At 24.3% G+C, this 19,562-nt stretch overlaps 1 protein-coding gene across 5 annotated transcripts in view; it reads left to right on the forward strand.

Annotated features, from left to right (window-relative positions):
* The window catches only part of LOC122500907 (myb-like protein P), a 197,279-nt gene that overhangs the window by 32,797 nt on the left and 144,920 nt on the right, over positions 1-19,562 (forward strand). Inside the window, exon 1 of one of the 5 annotated variants that reach the window (XM_043610093.1) lies at positions 13,721-14,221. The exons of the other annotated variants lie outside the window; for them this stretch is intronic. The gene's annotated coding sequence lies outside the window, so the exon portion shown is untranslated. Of the gene's footprint in view, positions 1-13,720; positions 14,222-19,562 lie in introns of those variants that run through there. 5 annotated transcript variants of the gene reach the window in all.

Genomic DNA, 19,562 nt, shown 5'->3' on the forward strand with positions numbered 1-19,562 from the left:
TACTATTTACTTCTCAAACGAGTCCTTTTAATTTAGTACCAAACTACAAATTTACATTTAGGGACAAAAAAATTTTTTTGTAAAATTTGTTCCCGAATACATAAACACCTTTATTATTTTTTTCCTTCCTAACTATTTCTTTCACTTTTTTTATTCACTCTCCCAAGTTACTAATTTTCATTTTTTCAGCCACATAAAAAAGAGAAAAAATAAATAAGTGAAATGAAAGTAAAATTTATAATTTATTCATGAAAATTACGTGCGAGATGAAGAAAGAAGGAGAGAGAACTGTCCATTCATCTTCTGAAATTAGTTATAGTTTTATGGCAGCTCATAATTCCTTAATGTGCGGCTGGTCGTGTCAATATTATAAATATACACATATAGAAGTATTTGCGAAAAAATAATTTACATTCACTACACTATGTGCATGCACTGAAAAAAATTTATTCTGAAATTAAGAATATACTTAGCACCTATTTTAGCATATTTTATACTTAAATCTTAATATTTAGTAAATTCTTTTAAATTTAGTATATTATACTAGATGCTTAAAATATATTCTTATTTTAAGGGTGAAAATATTGAAAAACTTATGGAAAATTGTTTCTTTTGAATAAAATTACAATTGGTTCAAACTATTGATGATTAAAAATTGTAATTGATCACAACCATTGATTTATAATTAAAATTGGTTACATCATTATACAATTGGTTGAAATTATTGCTGAAGAAAACTACAATTTGTCACAACCACCAAAAATTGAAACTATCATTTCTTTAATCCTTTTTCTAAAAAGGATTTGCTTTTGCCTTTTGACATAAATTACTAGTGGTTGAAAATACCATTAACTGGAAATTATTAATTAAAAGTACTTTTTACCGGAACTATTGCTGATTTAAACTATTATTTACTGCAACTGCTATCGTTTGAAAGTATAAATAACCATTGTAAACAATTTGTGATTAAAACTATTAGAGATTTTTGACACTACAGACTGAAACAATTAACTGTTTGAAAATAGTACCCTAGGGGGTATCCTAGGGTAAAACACTCAATAGAAAAAATGACAATTTGCTTCCCCTTAAATATGCTTGATAACAAATTGTCACCATTTTTCGAAAAAATGTAAAAATAAACTATAAAAATATTAACAATAAAATGAATAAAATTACACTGAGAGAGTTACATATATATAGAGAGAATACAGAAGAGATGCCTATAGGAGGAAACTTTTATCCCTCTTAAATTCTTCAGTTGTACAAATGGTGTCCGATTCTTGTCAATAAAAAAAAGAAAAAGAAAAAATAACAGAAATGCAACATGAGCGTGGAGAGTGTATAAATATATTCTTGTGTTTCCAGTTTAAGTTTTCAACTCGAGGCATAGTAGTTTGAGGAGTAATTTTCATTATCCTCCCAAGAGCAACTGTCAGTTGAAAGAGAGGGTGAATAAACTGTAACGCCAGGCGTATTTTTATGGTAAGGGCGCAGTAGTCATTCTCTGAATGCGCAAGACAGCAAAATATCGAGAAATGGCGAATTTTCTTTTCACCAAAGGGAAGAATTCCGCATCATAAAACTCCACCTCCCGAGAATGTAATGGAGATAATTGTAAATGTACATAAACTATTTTTTCCATTTTCGAAGCATGGGGAGAGAAAAAAAAAGATGTGTATAATAAGAGGAAGAGAGAAATATTTATCTGCGTATTGCAATTGAATGCATATTTTCTTCAAGATGTATACTTGTATTTTATAATATTCTATTCCATAATTCTATGTCATAATTCTATTTCTGTATTTCATAATTCTATTTCAAATCATTTCATAAATTGAAAACTACCATTGTTTGGAAAAAATATCCCATGCTTTGGGTAAAAAAGTATTTAAGCAAAAATCTGTTAAACTTATCACCAGGCAAAAATACTGAAACTGCCGTTGGTTTAAAGTACAGTGGCTAACAATTCATCACTAAAATTGCAATTGGTTGAAACTAGAAGTGGTTAAAAAACAATTGGTTAAAACGACAAATTGGCAACAGTACAATAGCTTGTCAACACTACAATACATCACTAAAAATTGCAATTGGTTGAAACTAGCACAGGTTCAAAAAACAATTGGCTAAAACGACACCTTGTCAACAGTACAATAGCTGAAAAATAATCATTGCATTGCCTGAAACAACCATATGAATACACACAGAACAATCAAATACAATTGAAAAACAGAAAAACCTCATGAACAGAAAATCAAAGATGAAAATATTCAGATACGTATCAAAAAGTAAGTCATTAAAATCGGTCGTAAATTATTTTCTCTTATCAATTAAGATTTTACGGAGTTAATATAATTATGTATAATTTGAGAGATAGCGAAAAATATTTGAAAAATAATAACCATTTTGATAATTTCCTAGACAATTTAAACACGCATCTACGGAGAGACAAAAAATGTTAGTCCCTTTTTTGCAAGTAATCTTCAGACTATATATTTTACGGTGGATAAATAATTTGGTCATGGGAAATCGTCCAGATGACAGCTACTTTTCTAATAATGTCAAGTGCATCATACCATCATGATCATCATCATCATATGTGTTTATTTGTACGAGCGAGGTCTTTTGCAATCGGAATTCTTCTAACGTTCTATCTGATTTCTCTTTTTATCTATATTAGGCGCCTTTATCCTTATATTATCAGTACATACGCGACGATGTCAAATCAGTTATTTTTCTTTTTATCAAATTCTCTCTCTCTCTCTCTCTCTCTCTTTCAAAACACAACGCCAACCTCTCACAGTAATAATACAATTAATAGTCGAATTAAATTATCGTCAAGCAAAAAATTAACTTCTGTGATAATAATTTAAAGAATGTGGATCATTTCAGAAATCAATTATTATAACTAAAAATATTAAAAATAGCGGAGAAGGAAAAAAATTGAAAAAAGGTCCAAATATGTAAAAAATAAGAATAAAAAAGAATGTAAATTAATTTAATTAATTAATTGAAATAATTACAATTATTATAACAATTACAATTACAATTACAATTACAATTACAATTATTATAGTAACAATTAAAATATCACAAATGTTTAGTCGACTTAAAAAATATTCAAACATATTATTAATAACCGAGAAGAGAAAAAAAAACAAAAAATAAAGGAAAAAGAGAAGTAATAAAATTGAATATTCCCCTCATTTAAATATTTAGAATTCCACGAATACTGAACAATTAAAAGAAAACACGTACACTTCATCAATAACAAATTCTTTTGAAATAATTAAAATTATTTTCATAAATTTTATAATGAAATTATAAAATAAAGAAAATAAAGAAACTAAAGAAATGAAAGAAAATAAAGAAAAAAAGAAAATAAAGAAAAAAAGAAAACCGGAATATGAAAAAAGAATATCAGACCTAACAATTTCCTTCTCTTATCAGTTTGTGAATATATTATATAAATAAAATAACATTTTTTTTTCGTTTCCACTCTGGAAGTGTCCCTTGCATTTATACACACACGTAAGTTTTGTATATATAAAGGAATGCATGAAAAGTTGCATAGAATGCAGAGATCCAGTTTCTAAATATAAATATTCCCGGAGAGATTTAATCAGTAGTTTTCTGCGAGGTTGATTTATAAAGTCGGATCTTCCTCTTAAATCTCATTGAAAGATGGGAAATAAAGAATTTGAGAAGGAAGAGAGAAGAAGAGTGTATATGAGAAGAAGAAGAAAAAAAGAAGAAGAAGAAGAAGAAGAAGAAGAGGTTTTGAAAAAGATTTTTTCGTAATTGCTCGTTCACCCTTAATGAGTAAGCGGAAATATCGCAGCGGTGGCTATAAAGGCGCGTGCGTAGAAAAGTTAGATTCAATCTACTAATCTACTGCAACCAACAGAGAGATGCCTGGATGCCATTCAGAGAGAAGGAGAAGAATGTTGCGGTGTATATTCATTGCCATTGCGCTGAATTCAATGTATCTCGCATTACATTAAACAAATTTTTATTCTACTCCTACGAAAAATGATTTTAGAGACAATTTCAAAAATCATTTTTTTTTTTTTTTTTTTTTTTTTTTTTTTTTGTTGCGACAAAAATTTTATTCTATTTTTCCCTGACTTTTCCCCGGTAGCTGAAGAATATTCTGATACACTCCAAAAATTATTAGACACTCAAAAAAATGTTTTATTACATTTATTTACAAACGTTAAATGTAAATAACCAATAACTTCATTTTCAAATGAATATTTAATTATTATTATTCCACGAGAACTAAGATTTTCAAAATTTCAAATTCAATAACAAAAATATTGCAAAACATGAAGAAATGGATCATTTCGAGTCTTCGACTCGGAGAGATCGTTTTCTTCATGTTTTGTAATAATTAAAGATGACCGAATGATAAAATCATTATATCATATTTATACTTATAAAAATTCTGTTACTGCAAATTCTTCAAAATTATTTTCAACATTTCAGTTCAATTATTATTTTCTACAATTTTTAAATAAAATTCTTCTTTAAATAAATTATTTTTTAATAATTTTTGAGAAAGTTCTTCTTTGAGAATTTTTAAAATGCATTGGTTTACAATTCAATTTTACGTGAAATTTCGATTATTCGCAAATTCTTCAATTAAAACATTAGAAAATAAAAACTTAAAATAATTATAAAAAATTTCGATTGAGCTTTTTGAAGAAAATTACATAGCTCCATAGAATTGTTAATTAAAAGAATTAAAAATTCAGATTTTCAAAGATTTTAATTGTAACCTTAACAAAATTTAATTATTCCTAAAAATTACAATTATTAGTAACTTCTGCAAAATTCAATTATCTAAAACTTTTACTGAAATTAATTTTTAAATCAATTTTTATTAGAAAATTCTACGAGAATTCAATTATTTAAATACAAACGTAGATAATTAATTGAATAATTGAATATTTCTTAAAATTAAATTCTCGTACATAATTTTATAAACAAATTTTTAAATGATTGAATTCTTTCGACGAATTTTAATAAAATTTTTAAGAATAATTACGCTTTTCGAGGAATTTGATTAAAATATTTGATATATTAAGAATTAAGAAAAATTTTTGAAAATTGAAATTTTGCAATTAATTTCATTAAAATTTTCGAAAATAATTGAATTTTATTACTTTTAAAAAGAATTGAATTCTCGCGATGAATATTGTTATTTATGAAAATAATTGACTTCCTCTGAATAATTTTATTATTTACAAAAATAATTAAATCCCTGAAAGGAATTCTAAAATTAATGAAAATAATTGAATTACTGCGAAGAATTTAATGCCAAATTTAAAAAAAAAATATGATTTTTTTTTGAAAAAATTGTGCAAATTCTATTTTTAATAATTGAAATCCTGTGAAATTTTTATTTTTTTTGGAAAATAATTGAATGTTCGTGTAGAATTTTATCTCAACAAATTTTTAAATAATTGAATTCTGTCGACGAATTTTAATAAAATTTTTAAGAATAATTACATTTTTCGAGGAATTTGATTAAAATTACATGAAAAATAATTGAAATAATAATTCTGCAATGAGTTTTATAACTTATGAAAATAATTGAATTTCTAAAAAGAATTTTATAAAAAAGTTTCAAACAATTAATTTTTTTCGAAAAAATTCATGCAAATTATATTTTTAATAATTGAATTCCTGTTAAATTTTCATTATTTTAGAAAATAATTGAATATTCTTGAAGAATTTTGTCAAAATTGTTTTTAAATAATTGGATTCTTTTGGCAACTTTTATTAAAATAATAGATAAACAAAATTTTCTTGAATTAAGAAAATTTTTGAAAATAATTGAAAGTTTGCCTTGAATTTGATTAAAATTTTTCAAAATAATTGAATTTTATTACTTTTAAAAATAATTAAATCACTGAAAGGAATGCAAAATTTTAAAACATGTGATTTTTTCGAAAAAAAATTGTACGAATTTTATTTTTAATAATTGAATTCCTGTGAAATTTGTATTATTTTGGAAAGTAATTGACTGTAATTCAGTGACAAAATGAATCACTTAAATACTAATCCATTTTTGATAAATCCACTTCAATAATGAGTTTATAAAGAAAATTTTCTTAGAAACGGTATATATATACCCAAGTACATGTAAGGATTTCATAAATTTTTTAATCGATATTCTTCATATATATATTCCACTGACTTGATTATCCAATTTGTATTGATTAATTATAAAATTTCTAAGAGGATTATAGAAACAAAAGTAATGTGTACAATCAATGACTTAATTGTACAATATATGTATATCATTTTTTTCAAGTATTTCCCACGTTTTCATTTTGAAGTGAAAGTAAGTAAGATGCTTTTGAATTCGATACGAGTATTTTATATTAATTACACATATATAGATTATAAAATAGGTCACCGTGTATTAATTTGAGTGATTTAATATAAACGTTTGATCGTCCGATCCAACTAATTTTTATCATACACAGAATATAAGTTCTTCAACTTTCTTTCAATAAAGTCATTGTATATTTTAATTTTTAGGCACTTTTAAATTTTAATAAAGTCATTTTTGTACTGCAATAAAAATTTATGTCCAAAAAAGAAGAATTTTAAAATTTAAAAATCTAACAATTCAAATTACAAAATTTAAATTTAAATATTTAACAAGTTCGATACATAAAAATTTCTGTATTTAAAAATTTAACAATTTAATGTAAATATTTAATTAAATTAATAAAATAAAAATAAATAAATATCTCTTATTATATTAAGTTGAAGAACGACCGACCGACCGACCGACCGACCCTAGCCGTATATATATGTATATCTTTTAAAAATAATATTAACACAAATGTATACATATTCACAATGTCACGCATGCGCAGTAGTGTTCTGTCAATGTTACGCATGCGCAGTAGTGTTCTGTCAATGTTACGCATGCGCAGTAGTGTTCTGTCAATGTTACGCATGCGCAGTAGTGTTCTGTCAATGTTACGCATGCGCAGTAGTGTTCTGTCAATATTACACATGCGCAGTAGTGTTCTATCACTGTTACGCATGCGCAGTAGTGTTCTGTCAATATTACACATGCGCAGTAGTGTTCTATCACTGTTACGCATGCGCAGTAGTGTTCTGTCAATATTACACATGCGCAGTAGTGTTCTGACAATATTACACATGCGCAGTAGTGTTCTATTAGTGCCACGCATGCGCAGTAGTGTTCTGTCAATATTACACATGCGCAGTAGTGTTCTGTCAATATTAGGCATGCGCAGTAGTGTTCTGTCAATATTACGCATGCGCAGTAGTGTTCTTTAAATATCAGGCATGCGCAGTAGTGTTCTATGAATATCAGGCATGCGCAGTAGTGTTCTATCAATGTCAGGCATGCGCACTATTGTTCTATGAATGTCAGGCATGCGCAGTAGTGTTCTATCAATGTGAGGAATGCGCAGTAGTGTTCTATGAATATCAGGCATGCGCAGTAGTGTTCTATGAATATCAAGCATGCGCGCATAACACCCACACATGTATACTCACACATATACACTAATCACATGTACATGTATACTCACACATGTTCATAAATTACATACACATGTATACTGCTCATATGCAGATATAAACTCCTACATATACACAAATCACATATATGTATAGATTTAATAAACGATTGATAATATAAATTGTTGAATTTTTTAAGGTTCGTTGATGCACGTAGTGTCTGTTGAAATTTTTTTAAATATACGCAAATACCTCACTCGCTAATGCTGCGCTGTCTGTGTTGTAATGGAACTTATTTATTTACTTGTGTATTTACTTATTTATTTCAGGGTTGCCACAAGACATCGATTTTAAAATTCCATGACTTTTCCAGGTTTTCCAGACCATTTCTTAAAAAATTCCAAACCAGAAATAAAATTGTTTTGGTATGTTTTTAGCTAATTACGACAAAAAGTATAAAATCCTTTAAGTAAATTGTTAACAAAATAAGTTATTAATTTTTAATTTCATTATTAACAAAAAATTAAGTTAAAATTTGTAAGGTTATTTGAGATACGCTCCGAAGAAAGATGAGGAGCAAATCTTTTTAAATTTAAAAATTTAGTTAAGTTTAGAATTTTTCACAATTATTAAACCAGTATTTTAAAAAGCATTTTAATAACATTTTATGAAACTGAAGTTACCTACGTTTATTCAATGACAATTTTTTCTTTGCTAATTATTTATTTTAATGTTAGAAGCCTTTTAAAAAATTTTAAAAGATCGAAGTCGGGGAAATTATTAATTTTGATTTTTTACACAGATTTTCGAAAAATCCATATATTATTTAAACAAAATTATTATTTCCTCACCTCATAAGCAATTTTTTCTTTTACAAATTATTTATTTTAATGTGACAAGTCATTTAAAAAAATTGTAAGAGGATCTAAGGAAGGCAAGGAAATTAGTGATTTTTAATTATTTTTTCGTAGATTTTCCAAATATCCCGAAATTTTAACTAAATTATTATTTCCTTGCTTCAGAAGCAATTTTTTTCGATTGCAATTTTTTAAAGGGCTTCTTACATTAAAAAACAATTAGCAAAAGAAAAAATTTTCATTGCATAAAAGTTGGTAGCTTCAGTTTCATAACATTTTAGGGTTTCTAAAATGTATTAATTTAAAAATTATTTAAAGGAAGATAGAGACCAAAAGAAACTAAAATTTAGAAATGCCATATTGATTTCAATTGTAAGCACTAAATTTAAAATCAAAAAGTTGTATGTCAACTTGAAAACTTGAAATTTTTACGACTCAAATACAAAAAATTGAGCTTTTAGTATCAGGCTTTATAAAATTCCCTGACAATTCCAGATTTTTCAGGTTTTCCATGACTGAAAAAAAATTCCATGACAATTCCGGGTTTCCCAGGTTTTCCAGGTCCGTGGCAACCCTGTATTTGTTTGGCAGACATCAACAATAATTTTTTAAATGGATAATCAGTGAAAAATGACTTTTATTTCTGTAACTTAGTGTTTCACTTCGATCCGCGAATTTCATTTTTTCGAGCGATTATTTGGTTATCGTCTTTGGTTTTCAAACGATCATCTTGTTTATTCTTTTGTTAATTGTCAAATCGTATCGTCTAATTTTCTAATTGTCATCGACCGAACTTTTCGACTGCTTCTCGACTTTCCCATAACTGACAACTAAAAATAATACAATAATAACCTATTTTTTGAAAAAAATCGATATCCAAAAACATTTAAATTCTTTTTTATTAATTCTATTAAAAACTAAAATTAAATTCATTTTAGTGAATTAAAATTATTATATCAAGTTAAAAATTAATTCAAGGTGTCTAGTGAATTATTATTTTTAAATTCCCGGACCAAAAATAAATATTCCCGGATTGATTTTTTAAAACAGCAATTACTATAAAATTTAAATATTAATACTTTTAATAAAGAAATTTTTAAGAAAATCAATTTTAAAAAGTCAATAGACATCTTTATTTAGAGAAATATATATAATATTACTTGTTATATATTACTTAATAAATCTATAACATTGTAATAGTTGGATCTAAATTTAAAATTAACCTACTTTTTTATTTTTCTATTAGTTGGGCTTTTTTGCGGAGTATTATTATTATTTTTAATTGTGTATTTAAATAATAAAAATTAAAAATAATTATTTTTAATTTTTATTATTAAAAAAAAAAAGTTGTCTGTTCATTGAACAAGACCTACATGTCTTATAGTATTTTGGCCCCCTGAATACGAATATGAAGTCAGAATTGCTCCATCACCCTCTGTTTTCTTTTAAATCGAAAAAACTACCCTTAAGTCTAAAATTCAAGAATTAAAGTAAAAAAAAATAAAAACACGGCTTTCTTCGGAGTAGAAGAATATATTTATGCGTTTTCTTCTTTCAACAACTCAAATAATGTCAAAATTGCTTCACCACCCCTACTTTTTTTTAAATCGAAGAAAGTACCCTTAAATCTAAAATTCAAGAACTAAAGTGAAAAAAAATGAAATAACCGGTTTTCTTCGGAGTAGAAGAATATATTTATGCGTTTTCTTCTTTCAACAACAAATAATGATAAATTAACTCTGATTCTGCTTTTTAGTTATGAGAACAAAAATAAAGGAACGTATGCTTTTGTCTAAAACTAATTGTTTTTATTGTTGTTAGTATACTCTGGGTTCATACTTAAAGGGGTAGTTTTTTCAATATAAATCAATAAGAGGGTGATGAAGCAATGCTGATGCTTTTTTAAAAAGTACATAAATATATTCTTCTACTTTGGAAAAAACCTGTTATATCATTTTTTACTATAATTCTTGAATTTTAGATTTAAGGGCAGGGGGTGATGGAGCAATTTCGTCATTATTTCTAAATTGTTGAAAGAAAAAAACGCATAAATATATTTTTCGACTTCGCAAAAAAACTGGTTATTTCATTCTTTGACTTTAGTTCTTGAATTTTAGATTTAAGGGTAGTTTCTCCCATTTAAAAGAAACAGGGGTGGTGGAGCAATTTTGACATTATTTCTGAGAGGTTAAAGGAAGAAAACGCATAAATATATTCTTCTACTCCTAAGAAAACCGGTTATTTCATATTTTTTTACTTTAGTTCTTGAATTTTAGATTTAAGGGTAGTTTCTCCCATTTAAAAAAACAGGGGTGGTGGAGCAATTTTGACAATATTTCTGAGTGGTTGAAGGAAGAAAACGCATAAATATATTCTTCTACTTCGCAAAAAAGTGGTTATTTCATTCTTTGACTTTAGTTCTTGAATTTTAGATTTAAGGGTAGTTTCTCCTATTTAAAAAAACAGGGGTGGTGGAGCAATTTTGACATTATTTGAGTTGTTGAAAGAAGAAAACGCACAAATATATTCTTCTACTCCGAAGAAAGCCGTGTTTTTATTTTTTTTTACTTTAATTCTTGAATTTTAGACTTAAGGGTAGTTTTTTCGATTTAAAAAAAACAGAGGGTGCTGGAGCAATTCTGACTTCATATTCGTATTCAGGGGGCCAAAATACTATAAGACATGTAGGTCTTGTTCAATGAACAGACAACTTTTTTTTTGTGTGCCTGTGATTGTAATCATGCCTAAATTAAAAAAATTTAACATTTTTAGGTATAAAATAATTTTTTAATAAACATTAATAAAAATTTAGTTTTCTAAACATTATTCAAAAGTAGACGAAAGAACAAAGTTTTGTCCTCTTGATGTAATTTTTCTAAATTCAATAGATTAAGTTATAGATAATTAAAAATAAGTATACTTAGATTTCTTTGAATAATTTTTTAACACAATTAAATTTTTCAAATATGTCTACAATAGAAACCTTTTTGAATAGTTGAAATTGTGCAAAATTTAATTGAAAATAATTAATTTATTTCAAGTATTTTGTTACAATTTTTTGAAGAATTTTAATTGCAAATTTTGAAAATAATTGAATTACCAAAAATTTAAAAAAAATTTTTAAAGGTAAATTAGGATATAAGAATTATTTTAAGAAATTCAATTATTTTCGAAAAATAACATTATAATATTTTTAAAAACTAATATTATTAGAATTTTTTTATAGTAATTTTTTAAGATTTAATTATCTTCGAATAATGTAAATAAACATTTATGAAAATTTACTTCAATAAGACGAGCGAACATGACAGCTTGGTTATCAAAACAAAAAGAAAATCGTTTTTTGTTCGTTTCTCGGATCGTGTTGCTCGAATGAAACACTACTGTAAGTGTAATTTTCAACTGACTTTTAGTAAAATTATTTGTTTGACAGAAATTTACAATATTAATAAATAAATCACAATAAAATAATAATCAGTGAAGAATGACTGATATTTTAGTACTTTTCAACTGATTTTCAGTAAAATTCCACTGATTATGAATCCAAAGTCACTTTTTAAAAATACAAAATGGCGAATCCAGGATAGCGGACGAAAATGAAAGGTTTAGTAAGAGAATACGTAAAAATAACATTTCGTATAATGTACAATGACATTTTTTGTAAATGTCACTTCATAATTTTTGTCTTATTACACAATGATTTTAAATAAAATAATTTATATTTTTATAAATATTAATAATTTTTTACATTTTCTAACCACTATAAGGTTTTAATTTTGTAAATGTTCAAATTCTGGTTTAGAAAGAAAAATTTATATTATTATACAACTATATTGTCTAGACTTGCAAAAACCCAAAGTCTAGACTTTGTTGTAACAATATTGTTACAATATATATTGTAACAATATTGGTGACGGTGACATGCGTAAGAATAGTGCAGTAAAAATTTCAAAAAAACACCCTGATCATTACCTACAGAAAATCCTATTAGTAAGAAAAGAATGGACGTATCTTCGCCCTTTTCTTACTAATTATTCAGAGAATCAGGCTAACATTCAAAATCTAACCTTCTAAGTTTAGTTATTTCAAAAAAATTATTTTATTGATGCAAATAAATATTTATTTTAATTAAAAACTATGCATTATTTAATCAAGTAATTTTTATAATTGATTTAAAGCAATATTTATTAAATTAAATTATTCTATTTAATTGACTTAAGTAATTTGTATTTGGTTCAAATAACTATTTAATAGATACCATAAATTAAAATATTTATGTCCAGTAAATATTTACTTAGTTCAAATAAAAAAAAAAAAATAAGTAAAAACTAATAAGTTTAAATACAACCGAACGAGCGTTAGCGAGTGAGGTATATGTTGCTAGTATAAAATAAAAATAAAAATATGTAATGATTAATTGATTAAAATAAAATTTTATGCAAACAATAAAAATTGCTTAAAAATAAATTTTTTCTCCAACAATGAAAATTTATAGCTGCAAATAAAAATATTTATCTACTTTATTGCCATAAAAATTCAACATTTTTCAGATAATTTGCTTGCTCCAAATTTTTCCAAGACTTTCCTCATCAAGTCATAAAAGAAAAAAATATATTTCAATATTTGTTAATTGGTTCTTTCTCAATTGAGAAACAGAGTCACTATATTTATACTTGGACTAAAATTCAACTGAATCATAATATAACAATATATTCAAGTGCATACTAAAAATTCTCAGTTCTATAAAATTACATTGTTACGTAAAAATTGGTTTATCGCTTAAAATGTCAATTTTGAAAGTTTAAATACCCGGATCGGTCAATAATGACGAGAAAAGAGAGCAACAGAGAAAAATAGTCCTTTTCTAAATTTGAATTAGTAAAAATGTTTACTAATTAAAAAAATTTTACTAACAAATTAATAAAAATTTCTGTTTATTAGTAAAATTAGTATTTGCTTTTAAATTAGTAAATTTTATCAATTAATAGTAATTTTACTAATAAATAGTCATTTCTACTAATCGATTTGTAAAATTTACTAATTTTACTAACAAATAGTAAGTTCTATTAATTTATTGGTAAAATTTAGTAAATTTTATTCAAAATTCAAATTTCAAAAGCAAAAACTCAACCACTAATTCCAATTAGTAAAGAATTTTTTGTTTTTACTAATTCAAATTTAAATAGTGACAGAGAAAAAAAGCAGTGCAAAAGAGAGAGAGGGAGAAAAACGCGGTTTATTTGAAAAGTGAGTGCACCAGGTGTTTGCCTTCATCGCGAGTGTAGACGAACACTCACCGGAAAAGGCCGAAGCGACCGACCGCGAAAACCGTCGAAGCGACTTGGAGCCGTTACATGTCAGTTCAGTGTCGACAAGGAACTGGTGTACCCCATGTGTCACTCTTTCTCTCACACACATTCCAAAATATTCCAAATAAAATTCATCCTTAAAAACTAATTTAATACTCCAGAAAAAAAGAAGAAAAAAATTTTTCTTTTTTAATTATTATACACCACTTGTGTCCGGTGCAAAAAAAAATTTTCCCAGACTTCGTTTTTTTGTTATTCTCTTAGAAAAAAATCTTTTCAAGAATCGTGTTTCAAAACAACGTGAGACAAAAAGAAACAAATGATTGTTTTTTTTAAACTGTCACTTCCTGCATTGATTTATTAATTTCCGGTTTAAAGTGAGCGATCCAAAAAAAAGGGACTTTTGTTTTTCATTGTGTTTGGGATTTTTTCTTATTTGAGTGCTTAAAGTGACTCTAAAAAAAATAAACTAAGTGACAAAAAAGTATTCAAAAGGAGAGGAATATGATTCGAAAATTAAGGAAGTGAATTTTTTGCAAAAAGGTACAAAAATTGCTTTTTTACATTTTGATAACATTTGTCTTTTTTTCTCTATTGCAGAAATCATCGGAAAAAAAATTCATTCATTTATTTTCTAATTTTCCCAAAATACCTATTTCGATTCAATATTTTGCCGAATAGTTATTATTTTTATTCCAAATATTTTTTTAATAATATTTAACATTTATTGTTTATTTGTTTTTTAATTAATTTTATTAAAAATATTTAAATTCAATATTTTGCAAATCAATTCAATATTTTACCGAATAATTTTATTGTTATTTTTTTGCCGATTTTTCTTAACATAATTTTTAATTTTTCAAAAATATTATGTTTGAATTTTTTTTGAATAATTATATTATTTTTATTAGCATTATTCTTTTTAACAATATTTTTCATTTACAATTTCGTTATATTACTTTTGTGAAATGAAACAAAATGAATAAAAATAAAAATAGTAAAATACATAATAAAGTAAATATAATTGTTCGGAAAAATATTGAATTGATTGGCAAAATGTTTATAAAATAATGTTAATAATGAAATAAAAACAAAAAAATCAATTTTATAAATAAAATCAATAAAATAAAGAATATTTCTTACCATAACAATATTTTCCGCTATAAATAATCTTCTTTCGTTTCTCAATATTCCTAAATAGTAAAATTTAAATATTTAATTTCAATTTTTATTGAACTTCATCTTTACGACGATCCTATCAAATGACATAAATTTAGAATAACTATAAAATTAAGAAATCCATTGAATTCGTTTTTTTTCTCTCTCTCTCTCTCTCAATATTTTCAATAACCAATAAATCAATGATCCAAATCGACGATTATGATGATTAAAAAAGATAATGAAATTTAATGTGAAAAGTAAATTTAATGATTATTTTCTATTTGTACATACATCATTTTATACTATTGTAGTTTGTCATTAGTTTCATGATTACTCGCGAGTTAAATAGATAAGAAGACAAGTGTATTTATTTTTATTTCTTCAATATTGTTAACAACGTAAAAGAAAAAGAGTTGATATTTACCTGCGCATATAACAAAACCAAGAAAATAATATTTGTAGAATATTTTCGAATAAACCATTTTTCTATTTTGCCATTTCTAATTGGACGAATAGAAACAATTTGCGCCTCATCACAAAGAATTTAATCGTTTTTTTAATTTAGATAAAAAAAATTTAACAACTATTTACTTAGGAATTAATCAATAAAAACTTAATCACCCCATTTGAAAATTGTGACAATGATAAGATTTTTATCACGTGGAAAAATGTTCGATAGATTTAAACACTGATACTGTATTTTAAAAAAAATTTTATTTAATTTTTTAAAAAATGGAATTTTAATTTTTCGAAAAAGAAAAAATCCTTGAACTAATTAAATTTTCTGGACTGAGGGAAAAATTCGAAAAATTTCTCAAAGAATCCGTGTTGGAAAGTGTGTGTAGAGAAAATTTGTCACACCTTCGGTTTAGGAACAACCGTTATGATGATGTGACACAAACTTGTCAGGACGATTTACATTTGTATGTGAAAATGTCGTTCCAATAGTTTGTGACACATTAAGAATATGGTTTCGAAGACATATATAGACGAAGATCAATCAAACTTTAACGAGAAAATAATCTAATTTTACAAAAAAGGAATAGAAAATAAGAAAGAAAAATATCTGATTTAATGAAAATAAAAATAAATAATTATTAACTTAAATATTGTGACGTCATAATGGTTCAAATGCCCGTAAATGAAGAGTTCAAAACATTTTTTTTAAGGCAAAAGGAATTTTAATTTTCCAAAAGAGAAAAAAATTAAAGAAAATAAGAATAAAACAAAAATTATTGCTGCAGCAAATAATATAAAAGAAATAAACAAATAATTAAAAATAATTAGAAATAATAAGAAAATAATGTAAGTGAAATAAATTATTTGAAATAATTAGCAAATATAATGTAAAAGAAATAAATAATTTGGAATAATTAGCAAATATAATATAAAGGAAAACAACAAATAATTAAAAATAAATTACAAGTATGACTCAAAAACATAACAGAAAGAAAAATCAAAGATTTATAAACACTCGGATTTCATGGAACATTGTATGAAAAAAAAAATAAATATAGAATATTCGAGCAAGAGCAAGGAAATGTCCTTTATAAAATGTATTTTTCCATCTAAACAACTCGATTTGATAGTGATGTTCGCTTCCGCTTCAGATTCTAGTCTGTATTTACCTCAGCAACACTTAATAAAATTGCACGTAATTCATGCATACCGCATGTGCACATACACACACTTATATCGCAACAACTTATCTTGTTCGATCCTTTTTACTCATTTAACCGGATCGCGTCTCAAAGTACAACCATTAATTTCCATAGACGTTCAATTTATCAGAAATTCAGACATTTTCCACATCTTTTTTCTTTTTTTTTGATACAGTTATTATAGGGTGCGAAAAAATTTATCATTATCATTCGATATTGCTTGTAACTCTCAAGGATGGAAATTGGAAAATGAAGAAAATGATCTACCATCTAATACCTTCAATAATATTTAAAATTACCAAACATTTGAAACTGTAGTCGCTTAAAACTACCATTATTTAAAGTTAAAGATGTTCAAAATTAGAAGCGATTGAAATTACTTTTAATTCAATATTTTTGGAGCTAAAAAATTAGTTGTATCTATTAAAACTTGTAAAAAAAATTAAATTAAAAAAACTTGTAACATTTACTGTTTTCGGAGTACCATTGATCTTAATTACAACCATTTGAAATTATTGTCGTGTGAAACTACCAGTATTCAATTTTTAATACTACATACCAGTATATTTAGGTTTAATTTTTAACTAAAATATTGTTTGTAACTTTTATTGCTATAAAATTTTATCGTAATGAATTTACAATTATCGTTGTCTAAAGTTACTAGCAATTTAAATTAATACCAATTTTAGTGAATTCCAATTTTAGTTTATACAAATTTTAATTAATATCAATTAATTAATATCAATACATTAACTATAATATATAAATATCAATAATTAATACCAGAAATTATAATATATAAATATCACCACTCTTTAAATATGAATTAATAAAAATGTTTACTAATTTATAACTAAGTTAACAAAGCAACTACAGTTAATTGAAAAAATTAATTAAAACAACGAAATTTTAATCAAGTTTGTTACAAATTTAATTTAACAACAATTTTTGTTAAAAGAACAAATTTTCGATTGAGTTATAGGTCAAGATTTGGTTGTAACAACAAAAATGTCAGTTTAATGAATTAAAATTTTATTAAGTCAAAAAATTAACGATTTAGTTAATCAAAATTTATTTGAAACCAAATTTTGAACGGATAAATTTTAATTTCGATTAAGAGAAAGCATTTTTTGGTCTAATGAATAAATATACTTGATTGAAAAAGAAAGATTTTAATTTTAATGAATCAAAATTTAATGAAGTTAAGAAACTAAACGGTTCATAATCGAAATTTGATTAGGGCAATAAATTTTCTATTGAATGAATTAAAATTTGACAAAACAATTAAATTAACGGAACAAACTTTTGGTAGAAATAATGAAAATTTGGTTGAAGCAGAATACATTTTAGAATTATTTTTAACATTATGCGGAGAAAAAAATCATATTCAAAATTTGTAAAAATCAAAAAATTAATTAGTTTATTTAAATTATAGGACAAAAATTCTTTTAAGAAATTCAATTATTTTCGAAAAATATTACATAAATTTTTAAAATCTAATTCCTAGGATTGTTTTCTCATAATTTTTTAAGATTCAATTATCTTATAAAAGAACAAAGTGAATAAAAATTTACTTTTTCATACTCATTAAAATGGAGAAATCATAGACATATATTTATATTCAAAATACTTTTAAAAAATTTGATGATTTTTATTTGTATTTTTCAAAAATTCAATTATTTTTAAAAAATTTTAACAAATTTCAATTGTTTGGAAATTTTTCAATTATATATCATTAAAAAAAACTATTATCTTTTAAAAATAATTGAAAAATATTTTTAAAAAAATTAATTTTAAGAATTTATTTAATTTTTTGAAAATATTATACTTTGAAAACTTAACATGGACAGTTAGAATTATCATAAAAAATTGAGTTTCTGTATTGAAATAATTTAATTCTAGAAGAAATTTCGAAAAATTATTTAAAATAATTGATTTAAAGATGAAGTTTAGTTGAAAATTGTAGAAAATTATTTTATTTGTATAAAATATCAAGAAAATTATCAATCCTCCGAGTTGAATATTAAAATAATAAAAACACAATTTTAACGTTTCGACAAATATTTTATTTGCAATGAGACACAAAAATAATTTTTAATTTTAATAATTATTTTTTAAAGCAAAAAAATACTTAAATGAATCAAATAATCAGTTTGAATATTATTTATTGAAAAATTTATTTTTTCTATTATTTTTTAATTTATTATTTTTTTATTATTTAAAAAAAATTTAATGATTGTATATTTTATTATTATGTTATAATTATTTTTATTTTATAATTAATTCAAAATTGTAATGACAAATAGAAATCATCAGAATTTTTTTCACTTCTTTTCATTAAAAGACTAAATTTTTTCTTAAATATTATGTTTTGTCAAATTTAAATTATGCAGATTTTTGTTCTTTACTTCTAAACAAAATTAGAAAATTGTTAAAAACAACTGTGATTAAGAAATAGAAAATTTATTTATTTTGCATTATTTTTGTTTATGAATCACAATTTTTTGAACAAAATTATTAATTTTGTTCATTTGTTATAAAACATGAAGATATCGATTGCTCCGAGTCATTGATTCCTTCATGTTTTCTAATAATTTATTTGTTTTTGAAAATAATAATTAAATTTCTTAAAAAAATTTATTATTTATGAAAATAATTGAATTCCTGTGAAATTTCTATTATTTATGAAAATAATTATGTTTGCATACAATTTTATTAAAATTTTTGTTAAATAATTAAATTCTTTTTGGGAAATTTTATTAAAATAGTAGTTATTGAAAAGCATTGAAATTGAAAAACCGCATTTTATTTTTGAAAATAATTGAAATTAGGACAAGAATTTTTTTGACATTTATATGAAAATAATTGAACTTTGGAGAAGAATTTTGTTATTTTAAAGATAATTGGGATTTTTACGAGAATTTTTTTTTAAATTTAGAACATAGTTGAATTTTATAAGAATTTTATTTTATTTTTTTTGAAAATAATTGAATTTCAGCAATTATTTGTAATTTCTCCAAAATTGAATTTTTTTTAGTGTTTTCGCCAAAAATTTAAATTAG

Source organism: Leptopilina heterotoma, unplaced genomic scaffold (assembly GCF_015476425.1).
Source record: "Leptopilina heterotoma isolate Lh14 unplaced genomic scaffold, ASM1547642v1 Lhet_103, whole genome shotgun sequence".
NCBI lineage: Eukaryota > Metazoa > Arthropoda > Insecta > Hymenoptera > Figitidae > Leptopilina > Leptopilina heterotoma.